Source organism: Drosophila santomea, chromosome 2R (assembly GCF_016746245.2).
Source record: "Drosophila santomea strain STO CAGO 1482 chromosome 2R, Prin_Dsan_1.1, whole genome shotgun sequence".
NCBI classification, from domain to species: Eukaryota; Metazoa; Arthropoda; class Insecta; order Diptera; family Drosophilidae; genus Drosophila; species Drosophila santomea.
Genome location: NC_053017.2, coordinates 4,557,146 through 4,571,312, shown reverse-complemented (window position 1 = coordinate 4,571,312; position 14,167 = coordinate 4,557,146). Strand labels below are relative to the sequence as shown.

Below are 14,167 nucleotides of genomic sequence, written 5' to 3'. Positions count from 1 at the left end.
TATTTAATTTAATTAAAAATATCTCTTTCCCGGCTTCCTGTTTGCCAAAAAGTTTGCACTGCCTGGTGAAAAAAAAAATATATTTGACTAACGATGTGCCGGAGCAGGCCACGCCCCCTTTCAGGGGCGGCAGACAAGCCCCACTTCTAAGTCCTCAAAGCCAACTAACAGGAATCCTGGAGGGCGGACTCACAGTATCCACGTGCCATCGCCTGCTTTTGTTGCTGCCACATTGGGTCATGTGGGTCAAGTGGTTAGTTGGTCAAGTGGAGAGTATGGATGGTGCTATGGTGCCATGGTGTGGTCTCCGTTGTCCTGGCTCTAGTTAAGTGGCTTTTAATGAAAGTTAGCATACGCTTAAATGCAACTTGTTGTCGGGAGTCATGTTGCCGAGACCGGATCTCAAATAATCGAACAATTTAACCCAGAGCAACTTAAAGGAATTTCGCAGGTGCATTAGGGCCGGCTTTTTACATTAATTGTTTTGGCCCTGAGGTGGCCGCAGTTGCCTCTTTATTGCTTTCAAATTTATTATTCCCAGTTTATGATCAAAGAAAAGGGCGACCATTCTTTTCGCGTCCTTTGCGCTGCATTTTATCAATATACAATACTTATATTCAGTTCTTTTGTTTATTTTGCAACCTTCGTTATGTTTTTTTTGCGTGCTGTGAGCTTTGCTTTGGCTTTTCGTGCTTTTTGCGGCACTTTTTTACTTCATTTCCGGACCCCCGTGCTTCCTGATCGGAATTCTGTATTTCCGGTACGTCCATTACGAATTTTAAATGCAATTCTGTTTTGTTGTGGCCCTGTGTCTTTTTGTCTGCCATTTTTGGCAACGGGGCACGTTATATTGCAGCTTTGAGGTTCTAAAAGAGTTGAATAAAATTAACGTGTTCAGACAAATTGGTTTGATTATTTAAAATTAATTATTAAAAATCAAAACAAAAATTTCCTTGCAAAATTTTCAGTATCATTTTAAATTAATGCTGAAAATGGGAAAATATGGCTTGCAATATTTGGTAAATATCTCTAAAAACAAGGCTTATGGGTATTTTCTGAAATGAAATCGGTTTCGTCCAAAGCCAAAAATGAATATGATCAATATTTTTCATGAACATTGATACTCCCTCCCATTTTAATCCTTACCTTTTGCCAAATGAATTTGTCATCTTTACACCACATTTAATAAACCCAGGCAGATTGCTATCTGCAACATTTATCTTTCCTCACCGCTGTGGTCAGGGGTTTTCCGGCTTTCCTGCTCCCTTTTCCCCGGAGACACCGTTCTTGCTCCCTGCAGACATTTGGGCCTGCTTAGCATGCCTGTCGCCTAGCCTCAACGCTCAGTGATTTTAATTAACATTTCTGATTTTGCGGCTCACCATGACCCCACCCCGAATTCTCCGAGTATATATGTACATACATACATATGTATGTGTGTCTTTATTAGCACACCTGTGTACTGGTTACACGCTGATCCTATTCCCACGTGATTTTGGCTTTAACTTTGCCAGCACAACTAATTGAATTGCTACTTGCCTAATTAAGTAGAGAGATAACTTGGCCCTGATTAAGATTTTGTCAACATTAAATACGCTTAATTCGCCTTGATTAATGCATATTAATTAACATATATTCAACTCTATATTGCAGACAGACGACGACCAAGTTGAAAGTTCAATAAACCCACACAGAAGGGTAAGTTTCTCTCGCAAATATTTGATTTTCTCCAACTTGTTTTCACTTTCAGTGACAGATCTCTGTGCTTTGACAGTTGCGCTCAATCATAAATTCATTTCACAGTCCATGAAAGCTTCAATGCAACTATGTTTCGTTGGGGGAAAATAATTGTAATGAAGGCAGACAAATATATCGGTCCCTCAAAATTGCCAACAGCATGATGGCAAGGATATCGACGGTCCAATAGAAGCTTGTTTAACAATATGCTGACCATGTTTCAAAGGCGATAAATTCGATATGTCAAGGAATGAAGGAATGAAGGGAATGCGAACTGAAATCCAATATCTAAGCCCAAAATGACTGCAAGCTAAGACTACGACTGCCAACGTATTTTCCCTGAATGTGTAGGTTCGTGGTGTGTGTTGGACATTCTTAATCAAACAAAGGCAGAGAAATCAAATTATAACCAGGCAAACATTAGTTTCCATAAAGAATTCTGGAGACATATGCACAGAAGCGGGAATGAAAATATAAGACCCAAAATTGAAGTAGGTAGTGTGCTTTAGGTTTTTCCTCAAAAATATTGAGATGCTTTATGCAGTTATTATGGATTCTATCAGTATTGTATTAAATATCCTATGTGTGACGCATGGAATCGTCCCTACTAATGTGCCCCATTCGAGGTGTTTACCCATCTCGTCTTCGCCCTCTACCTAACTAACTGATGAAGTTGATAATGATAAAGAGGCCAGATAAGATTCGCCTGGGAATTGCCCTGAAATGAATGGCACTGGCGAAAGGGAGAAGATGGAAGCAGAGGCATTAATTATTACAAGAAAATTTCATGCATGTGCATAAGGAAGCGGCGTATCCTTCTGAGTCCTTTTCTATCAGCTCTCGTCGTCTTCGTAATTAATTTGATTTCATACATTCGGGCCAAGGAAATGCGAAGGACCCAACACAGAGCGAGTTTAATAATTTGAAAGGCAGCGAAAGAAAAAAACCAATTACGTGAGTCCTGCGTATTCATACTTTCCCAGCATTATAAGTACTGATGCCCGACCCGGTCAATGAACCCGGTTTTCAAGCGGGACAACAGTCCTGAAAACTCTGTTGTCCTGCCAGTTTGCTTTCTTCCGTACAGCCGTGTCGACATTGGTAATAAAGCGCTCACTTGCATTTGTCCAGGATGTTGAGTGCCCCCGTGTGTGTGTGTGTGCGTGTGTGTGTGAGTGGGGCTGTATGTCTGGTCCGTGTGAGAAGGACTAGTGTGGCTGTGTGCGTTAGCTCGAACGAGGTTAAGAGCTTAATGAGTGCTGACAAGGCAACCTGTAGTTGACATATGACATTTTTATGTGCCCCGAAGCCTTCGCAACAAGGGTTTCCTATTAATACACATCCTTCTCACAGCTCCCAAGATGAATCCCTTTTTGGTCCACAAGCACCTGCCCCAAGGTAAATGCTAAGGTTTTGACTTAATTAGTGCTAAGAGTTAGCCTCGTTTTTATATGCCAGTTGCTCGGGAAAATGAGTAGAAAATGTGGCACAGTTTTCGGTCATTTAACTCGGGTATTTTGGGTCTCTGCGTGGAATGCTTGAGAAACAATTAGTTGGGTCAGTTATTTATGTGTGGGAGCGCTGTGGAATGCCGTTTATATAGTCTCGATGCCCTTCTGGAATTGAAAGAATCTTTGATGGACAGCATTGCCTTTGGTAAGCTAATAGAGTAGTTCAATTGTAGTAGCATAGTAACATATGAACCCTTTCTTGGGACTACTATAGTTATTCTGCACAAACATTTATTTATCTTTCCTCCAGCGGATTGATTGACTCTCCCGGTTTATTCAGCTTGATTTTATTTGACTCTGATACTCCCCCTCGCCTGACAATTAGTCAGAACAAGTCAACAATTATGCAGCCTGCATTGCCGCCCTGCTAAAACAACATGCAAACAGCACACATGCCGCAGAAGCCACTCGCCCCGATGTGCCTCTATCTGGTATTTGGCCAAGCTGGGTGACCACTGGACCATTTTGTAGTTGGCCACGTTGTTTGGCATTGTTAACCACTCGTGGCCATTGTTTATTTGACTCCTGTTACCGTTGTTGATATTGCAAGCTGATGACATTATTGTTACATTTCCAGTTTGCCCGTCGCTTGCGCTTTTAACGCCTGGCTGGCCACCAAGTTTTGGCTTACCCTCTCATCAGGGGACTTTCATCTCCAACGTACTTGTTTCGTTTTTTTTTGTAGCGGAGATGACATATCAGTTTCGTTAACGCGCTCTTGATTTATTAGCCCGACTTGGCAGCTCGCAGGCCGCATTAGTTTTTACGACGGAGGGGAGACCTGTGCCGAGTTAGACAGTTTTAATTAAATTTTAATTAATTATTCATAATACCGTCGTTGGTAGTCGAGGGAGAGGGTGCTCATGGGCTGCCGAAAATGTAAAGCCAAAAGTGTGTTGCATATTTCACGACTTTACAGGGGTGTGCTATCCACTCATTGGATGAATTAATGCTAAGGCATTTGAAAGCTTAAAGATGTGGAACAGCTGCAAAATATTGCAAGCTGCGAATTACTTGAAGCTTACTCAACTTAAAAACAACCCCCTTAAAACACAACTCCTCTATTAGTGGCGATTTTAAGTTAAAGTGGTAAACATAAAATATAAACCCATCACATATTAAAACCAGAGTGAAATACACTGTTGAAAGTCCCGAAGAATTGAGAGTTAATTGAATGTGGGGAATCTTACGTAACCGAATAATCTATTGATTTCTTGGAAATTAACCTTGACTTGGTTTTGCTGCTGCACATAGATTAAGAAGTGCAATTGGTGGCTCTAATTAAGTGCCAAGTGTTTGAGTTCAAAAGCCATTTAAACGCACTGAACATTCCGCCGCACTTGAGCAAATTATTTGACAGACAACCGGCAGCGGCAGCAAAAAAATGCGAAAAACATACAGCAAGTACAAAAAAATCAGCAAGAACAGCGACGTACTCCCGCAGCATCAACAAGTTCATTAAAAAAGTTTGCACAAAAGCAGCAGAAAAAGGCAAAAACCGGGTGATTGAAGCTCAAGCGAACGGAACCCCACAAATGTAACGCTTCACCAGAACATGGCAAAATTGTAGTTTTTTCCTACCCCGACTATACTGTGTTATCTGCAGTAGTCCCTGAATGTTTCAGCATTTCGCCCACCTTCAAAGCCAAGGGGAGAAGCGGAAATGATGCGGCTCATTTGTGTGCGACCACAACATGGTGGCGGCACTGAGGATGTGGCACAAATGCAGTGATTAAGGGGAGGACAGTTGGTAAACGCTTCCAATTCGAAGAACTCCTTCTCGGATCATAAAGGCTTCTAAATTAAGTTACCAGTCAAAGGAATTGGCTTTTTGGAGCACTTTGTTCCACTTGCCCATGCTAGCATTCCAATAGCGTGTTTCAAATGTCATTGGATTCCATCCAAAATCGAACAATAATACGTGTACCATTAACCATTTTGAAATGCTGTTACAATATACATACCGCTATCGAAATGCACCGGGCTTATCCAGGTTGCACATCATAAAGGCAGCTATCAATGCAATATCCTGTTCATTTAGCAATTGTGGGAACACCTTCGTCTCACACGGAGTAACCCCAATCGAAGTGGCTCCGAATGGCTTTTCTGGGGGTTGTCGCCGAAACCGGAAATGACTGTGCAATTGAATTGTGCGAAATAACAGGGTTCGAGTGCAAAGTAAACCTGCTGGAAGCACTTCCCGTATGCACATTTTGTTTGCACCTTAATGGCGCCAGCCAAGTGTGTCGATGTCCGAGGTCCGAATTCCGCAGGGAAAGGGAAAATGGAAAAGTGAAACCGTGAAAAGTTCAGTCCGACATTTGCCCTTTGTTATGCACATGCATTGTTAACAGAGGGTTGAATCCACCGACCACCACACTGCTCCTCGTTTTCCCGGAAGTTTGTGGTGGGAAATTTCATTTATGCTGACACTTGACTTGACTTGCCCTGCTAGTTCGGCTCTTCCTTTCGCTGTTTGTTTGCTCGCCCTTTTTTATTCGAGGGGCCGGGCTTAATTTGCTGCAAATAAATAATAAAAACAGACGTTGAGCTGGCCAGTTCGATTTGGCCTTGGCGCCCAATGAAGTTTATATTGTGTTTGAGTTGTGCACTTTTTCCATTTCCTCCTACTGTCCCAATGGTTTCACTGAGGGAAAAGTTTACTTTCGATAAAAGCACAAAAAAAAATGTTTTTTATTGCTGAAATTGATAGTAGTTTATATATATATATTTTAAAGTTTTAACGTTTCGTTCGTAACTAATTTATTTATAAAGCTCCAACATAGAGATTGCGTTAAAATGTAAAATGCTAAGCACATGAAAGAAGAGTTAATTTCTTCAAAATGAATGGCAAATAATTTGTGAAAGTGTACGGACACTGGTCCGGAAACGTGTCGACTGAGCAGCAGTCGGATGTCCAGAAGAAAAAGGAAAAGCGCCGAATGGGAAGGAGCCGAAAAGATAGCGCGTTTCCTTCGAGCACAGCTTTCCCCTCGTCTCTAACCTTAACTCGGCTTGCTCTTCGCAGTTCGGTGTGGTGTGACAACTTAATTGTTTTGTAATTGTTTAGACTTTACACAGAGCCCTGATTTATGGGCGAATTGATTGGTGGTCAAATACCCGTCTCTGATTGATTGCCAGTAAGTGACCCAAAAACGGGGCTCATAAATGTTTCAAACACCTGATACAATGTCGACTCGGAACTCGAAATTGAATACAATTGACAAAGGCAGAAACACATTAAATGTGCAGGAGATAAATATTTGTTTTCTGACATATACGCGCTTGGTAATCGGATAATAAACTAAATTAGTTATGCATGCATATCTCTGAAAGCTAATCGAGCATACGTTTCACTCAGCATTATTTTCAGACCTATTTGGCTAGCCATAAATCCCCAGCGAAATGTGGGTTAATGTGTGCTTCAGAGTTGGGCTTTTAATTCCTCTTTTGTCCCGGCCATAAATCTCCTCTCTAACGGGCAGGAAATGCAAGTGCAACATTTGTCTAGCCAACTTTAAGCCTACCAGTCGAGGAAATGGTACAGTGTTATCACTTTGACTGTTTCTTAGAGTATCCTGGATCTTATGACTACGTAGATCTTGTCCTATATTTTTGCGTTTGAACCAAAACATTTGAACGATCCATTTTACATTTTATTTGGAATTATTGCAAGTTAGCATGTGTTTCAAGTCTTAGGCTATTATTTTAATTCATTGGCTATTCTGCCAGAATATAAATAAATTAATTTCAAATTAACTGAACTCCGCTCCATCTACATGAAATTAATATTTTAGCTCTAGTTAGTTAAATCTATTTTCCAGCACTGGTCTGCAAACTCACGATTCAGTACGGTGTAGTGGTGGGAAAGTTTTGTAAATGATTGCAGTACGTGTAATTGGCTGGCAGAGAGTGAGCTTTAAGACCAACTTCAGCAGCAGGATGCCACCCACCTTGCACAAAAGTTGCCTGCCGTTAGTTGCTCAAATGAAGTTAGCAAAACTGATTAACTCTCGGCAGCTTGGCTTGATTCTCTTCTCGAGCTCTTGGCCCAGAGTCCTTAGCCCAGAATACTGGCTTCCTAATTGAATTTTGCGAGCGCAGTGCAGCGTCCAATAGAAATTAAACTCGCATCTCTCCTTCTGCTTAACGATAGTTTGTGCAGCGGCGGCATTTTGATGACTGTTATAATTTTAATGGAATGCCTGCTGCATTTGCAGTTGCATTAAAGCCCAATTGCAGTTCCTCGGACGGCCCTTAACCAAAAGTGGTGACCTTAGCGTAAAGTGTCAGCATAAATCTTTATAGCCAGCCACGCCCACATCTAGCCTTCATCTAGCTCGCTCTTAAATCCTTCATATGGATACTATGGCCAAGGGCTCTTGCTTGATGCGTCAATGTCGTTGTGATGCCATTTAAACCCTGCGTTTTAGTTTGGTTCTAGTTTTAGTGCAGGCCATTTATACCGGCACGCCCCTTGGCGGCTACGCCAAATGAAGCCACGCCCACAATGGGATAAACAAACTGGGCAGCCAGTTAGTCGCTCGGCTAATTCTGCAATTTTCCATGAAAAATAGCGGCGCTTTGAAACACATGTCAGGGTTTTTAAAATGAAAGAAACCCTTGTGCTTATTTAATGGCTTTATAATAAAGAATTTATAAGCAAATATGTATGCGAATTTATATGAAAACAAGAGAGGACATTCTACAGGACATCCAATCAAACATCCTACTAAAACCAAGTTGGTTCAATTTACATTATATTAAAAAACAAAAATTTGAGTAGTTTTCAGAAAAGGTGGAAAGAAGAATTTTCATTTTCCCATTTTAAATCGGAAAATTCAATTTCTATGTCACAAGTATGCCGAGTTTGGATATAATCCCAAAAGCCTTTGCAAACAAATTCTTCCGTAGCTCGTATGCCATTGGAATTAATGTTTCTTTTACACATACATGTTACATATCCCACTCACTCAATGATACTGCCCGTAGGCAGTTTAAGCTCCAGTATATTTAGTAAAGGTTATACGGCTGAAAAGATTGACATTTGCCATTGAATTTAAGGCGTTGTCAAGGTAAAACTGCTCTCATTGGCCTTAGAATATATATGGTGTATGTTATACATGTACATATGTATGTGCTAAGATCCCTCAAACAGCACTTGAACATTGGTCAAGAGGGCTCACTTCGAAATAAGAAAATAATTTCTACGCACATCTCTCTTGCTAATTGAAACAGGGCTTACGAGACTTGAAAACAAGTTTATTAATGAAGGTTGTTCTTTTTCTTTGCAGGACATCGTTACTATAGCAAAGGTGAGTAATTGGATACGAATTAATATAAATGTTGTGACAAGAGAAATTAGTATAATATCAATAGGTAAACTAGCTTTCAGCTGATTACCACTTACCACATAAATATATTAAGACTCTAATCCTGCTATGGCTCTTAATCGCTTTGTGTTTCTTTTTATTTAATTTTCTCGTGACTTCAATTTAATGGCATTATTACGTAAAAGAGCCTTCAATTTATGATCTAATTTACGCATATTTCATCCCGTCTAATTAGAAGCTAAATTGAGCATCTGGCTCTTCAAGCCAAAGACCAATTAGTGTCAATAATCAGCAAAGATTTTTCGCCCGCCTTTGCTTCTCTGATCCACTTTCGTCGCAATTATTCTTCAATTTTAGAAATTGAACGCACTTTTTGATGGCCCCATAAAACGGCACATAAAATTCCATAAATACCGTCTGCTCCGCTCCGCATGAGTTTCGTTGTGAAATGGAAATATGCCATTTAAGAAAACATTTTCTAAAAATCCATTTTTTGCTCTCTGTGTTTTTACTTGATTAATTTTGCGGCTATAAAGGAATTTCATTCGAAGAAATAAAAATGTATCAAAAAGGTAGCGCTTTCTCGTGGCTCCTGCGAAATGTAACAAAATCAAATTATACAAATTTGCATTTAGTGGGCGAATAAATGTGCGGAAAAGTAGGCAGGAAAAAGTTTTTCCTACACGAATACATTGGCAGCCAGCTGGAAAAGACTTCTGCCGATGATGATGATGATGGCTTTTACTTTGTATATTATTTTCTTTCCTAACTAAATTAAAAAGTTTTTCGGGGCATCGGCATTCGATTATAATGAGCTTGTCATGCTGGTTCACGACCTGGCAAGAAGGAAATACGGATCTAATATTTTTCTACCATAATGTAGCCAAAGCACAACCATATTCATGAGTCTCAAATGAGTTGTGCAACAGTTTTTAATGCCCACATCGGAAAGGCAACCGGCTATTTCGCTCGCAATGTTTGATTAATGCGAGTGTGCAGAAAACTGAGCGGCAAATAATGAAATATGACTGCCTGCCACAAAAACAGAGTTTTCTCTGAAAACAACTAAAATCGAGTTACACGCAGGTGGAGTGGCCTGCTTTTGGGCGCTGTGCAATATAAAATTCTATGAATTTGTACGTACATCATTTGAAAATCGTAAAACTTGCAAGTGTTCGGTGTGTGCTGACTGGGAGCTGTCATAAACAGGACGAAAAGGTAAGCTGTCGGCGCGTTTTCACTGCCGTCGAGTCCTGTTTTTAGTATTTTTTTATTCCTTTGTAAAGAGCAGAGGCACATACACAGCCACAAAAGGCGCATTCTTATGTAATTATAATGCCCTGGCAAAATGCTGATGATCCTGCAAGTGCTGCTGATGATGATTACTAAGTTATTTGCCCGAGTTATACGCACCCGGGCCATGTGCACAAATTAATAATCTCCACTCGGGCAAATTAAATTTACATTGAAATGCCGCTGGCGGCTCTTTGGAACATTTTGAAGCTTAGCTTAAATTTGTAGCATAATGAGTATGTAGGGTATAAAACTATTTGGAAGCCCAGCGAATGCAGCTAAAAACAAACAGTATTTGGCTACAAAATCAATACTGGGGTTAAACGGGAAGTCGACACGTAACGACATCATGCCAGTTGCTAATGAATGTCAGGCACTATATACGAGCAATGTACGTATCGTCCCGCCCCTTTCAACTTTCACCTATCTGTCAGTCACTCTCGGATCGTCTGCCAGTCATGGAAACGAATAAAACCGCTTTTATTGTAATCCGCAATGTCAAAATGCTGCAGCGGATGTTTAGGCAAATGTGCGGACATGGGTGAGCTCGTGGGGCAAGGGTGTTCCTCTCCCCTAAGAGGATATATACTTACATACTCTAACATACATACATATATGTATATACCTGAGCCTTATCGCATGCCACGCAGTTATTTCGGGTACAACACTGAATTTCTGCACACTAAACTATAAAATGTAACCTTCGGCACCGACCCAACCCAAAACGAACAAATGGTTTAAGGTCTATTGATTATCCATTGATAAATGGTTGACATTTTTTGGCTCGGCGAGAGTGACTCTGCCACTCCAGGTTAAATAGTTCAGGAATGTCTGCCACATTAAAAAACAATTTCCGCTAAATCACTTTCTTCGCCAGCAGGAAGGAACAGGGAGGAAGTCATCGCAGACCTGACTTGAGAAGAAATTTTCCTGCTATGAAATTTTGCAGCGTAAAGGAAAGTATGACAGTAAAAGTAAGCCACACGCCTTATGTAACAAATCAAGTGCCACAGGGTTCAAACTCCTCCGGTTTAGCGAATGCTTTATGCCACTTGAAGGCGCAGTATAAAGGCTATTGATTTTCAGCGTTCTAAAACGCTGGAAATAGGCGAAAGAAAGGCATTTTCGTGGATGTATTAAGTTCATTGAAAAGTTCGCTAGCTACAGAAACATGATATTTGTTTGTTTGATCTAATTATAGAAAATATTGGCTGGATTTATATTTCTCGTAGTTCATTCAACTGTCTGCTATACCGCAAATTTCGGCTCACCCTGCGGCAAGAAAACAGCAGCATAAAAATCTCAAAGAAATATTAATAAAAGATGAGCGACATTAGTGTCTTGGTTTCGTTCCCTCCCATTACAGTTTTCCAGCATCTCCACAGTTTTTTAGGATTTTTTGTAAATGTCCAACCCAAAACCGTAAAACGAGAAGAAAACAACATTTTTACTACTTCCTTTTATTTTTTTTTTGCTTTTTGGCCAGCGTCTCTAACCTCGAGCATTCTGTTGACCTTTTTCGAAGCTGTTTGGCTTTGGATTTAGACATTGGCTGCGAGTTGCTTTAAAGGGTCGACGAATGCAAAAGGAGAATGTCATAAATTTGTAACACTTTTGCGGGGATCCAGACAAGATGACGAGCAGTGTTGTGGAAGGAGGAGTCGGGAAAAGGACAAGGGAAAGTGCCAGCAGACGCCAGTGATGTAGTTTTAGGTGTCATTTTAGACAAATTAAAATCTTGAAAAGTCGGCTAAGACTCTAACTTTACCCGTCTTTTTCAGCAGCTAAAACTTTATAAATAAAAATTTTTCGATTTATGAAAGATTTGAATTGCGTTTCGAGAAATTTTCATCACGATTATAGCTCAAAGGTAAATATTTTTCATTTTTATTACATTTGGTATGTTTATTTTTAAATCGAAAATTAAAAGCTCGATTCCAATAAAGAAAATTGTTGAAGTTTAGTGAAGCTCTATAGAAGTGAAAGAAAATGTATCGATATATTTCCCCAATTAATATGGAGCGTGACCAATTCCGTAGGAATTTTTAGCAATATTTGCGTCCCAAACAATGACAACTCTATTTGGCGGCAATATCCCTGCGAGATCCGAAAGGCAAACAACAAAATCCGAAACTTGGCCTCCGGCACACAATTTGTCACACACAGGGCACATAAATTAAATATACACACGAGTCGGAGATGACTGGACTTTTGGTTTTGGTTTCAGTTCGGTTTCGGGTTCAGCTTCGCATTCAGTTCGTGTGACGTTACTTTGGCCTGGTTTTTTGGTCGGAGCATAGTTTGCTGGACCATTTGATTAATAAATTGTTTAGAACACTAACTTACTGACTTGTGGCTAATAAAATATGAATGCTAAAACTTTGCGGGCGGCAGCATCAAAGGCCAGACATGAGTCGCAAATTAGTCATGCGCATATATGGCGAGTAATTTATGTTTGCGTTGATGTATGTGGCCCAGAGGCAGTCACATTTAACCCCAGTTAGCATTAGTAAGTTGCCCCATATGCTTTCCCGGCGAATTTCCATAACGGAATGAGGCATGTGTTGGATAACCCAGCATGGGCATTCTCTTTTGGCCTGCACTGCGTATGCGTAATTTGATTTTTCGTTCCTTTTCCGTTTCGGCAATGATTTTTATGCCCTTACACATTTGTCGCTTTTAAAAAAAACCGAAGAAAATCTCTCATCCTTTTGCTTTTTGTTTGGGTCGCCTTTTTGATTACATCTCAATCAATTGGTGGCAGTTTTATGTTTGCACATTTCAACATCTTTCGGCTCTTCAAATGTTCATTTTTACGATGCCTGCGGTGATTCTGGTTGGCCCATGAAAATTTGTAACCATTTCGAGTCCTTTCCTCTTTTTTCAACGTATCCTCAATATATAGCATTATTTTTGTGTGAGTGTAAAAGTTTGTTTATATCGAATTACCATTTTATTGTATTCTTGGGATGTCTTTAAACTTTATACAAATATTTAAAATTGATTTTCAACTTTTGACGTCGTGAATACAATTAAATGTGCTTCAAAGGACATAACATGATATTAGAAAGAGTAAACTTAAAAGTAATCTACTGGCATCCGTGGAAAGGAAACCATGCAAACTTAAAGAGCTGTTTAAAAACTCTATTTGAAATGTGTCCATTTTATTTGGCTGCCGAAAATAAAAAGAACGTAAACAAAATAGGGCCTTGAGGGTCGGCGCCAGTCAGAATACAATTCAATTTTGTTTAGCAAAGAAATTTTCCTCCCCTGCTTTTCGGGAGGCAGAGAGCTCAGAAAGCTCAGTGATCTGCAAAAAAGGGCCAAGTTATTTTATAAAATTATTTTTCATCCAGAAGCAGGCACGGGCAAGGCCCAGCTGCCCAGTGAGTCGAGTGGCAGCATAATTTTCATTCAATTTCGCTCATTCGTTCAGCGTTTTGACCAGGTCACCGGAGTGCCTTTCCGTCGGCTGTTGGCGATGGTATGCATTCATGGCTATTTGCCATCATTTGTGTGCTTATCCACTTAGAAATGAAGCGATTTGATTTCCCGGCAAATGAGCCATTTTCTGCAATCAGTTTGCATTGGGCGGGCCCTAATTTCTCATCCCACAGCCCAGGATCTACTAGTAGCTTGCAGCTTCATTAAATCGCGCTGTGGTCGCGCCTGTTATCCGCATCTCACTTTTACTGGAAGTGCACTTCCAGCACAAATTTCCTTTTCTTGTTGGCATCAGCTTCCTTTTGTTCTCGGGCAGCCAGCAAGGATGAGGTTGATGAGATGACGAGGACGTGGACGTGGACGTGGACGTGGACGAAGACCAGGACGAGGCTGCCGCAGGCCTGGTCGTTCCACTTTGCCAGCACTAAAGTGTTAAACGCATAATTATGTCTCTCATGGCGCGAACTTCACTAAACTGCAAAGTTATTCAGCGCCTGGCTTTGGCATCGTTTATTCCTCGCACTTTCCTTGTCGGATAAGCTTAAGGATGAGGCGCCAAGGATGAGGAAAAAACAATGAATTAATTGAAATTGGCACACTTTTATAGAATAAAACAAGAGAGAACGCTATAGTCGAGTTCCCCGACTATCTGATACCCGTTACTCAGCTAGTGTAAGTGCGAAGGACAGTTTTTGGCGGTTTGTGGGCGTTAGAGTGGGCGTGGCCAAAAGTTTTTTGGCAAATAGATAAAAATTTACAAGACTAATACAAAAATGAAAAAATATCAAAACATTTTTCAAAAGTGTGGGCGTGGCAGCTTTGGGCGGTTTGTGGGCGTTAGAGTGGGCG

The 14,167-nt window shown here is 40.5% G+C and overlaps 1 protein-coding gene across 1 annotated transcript in view; it reads left to right on the top strand.

Moving 5' to 3' along the window:
* Nucleotides 1-14,167, top strand: part of LOC120447228 (insulin-like growth factor-binding protein complex acid labile subunit) — a 50,531-nt gene that overhangs the window by 12,780 nt on the left and 23,584 nt on the right. The window contains exons 2-3 of the mRNA XM_039628753.1: nucleotides 1,654-1,698; nucleotides 8,543-8,563. The gene's annotated coding sequence lies outside the window, so the exon portion shown is untranslated. The remainder of the gene's footprint in view (nucleotides 1-1,653; nucleotides 1,699-8,542; nucleotides 8,564-14,167) is intronic.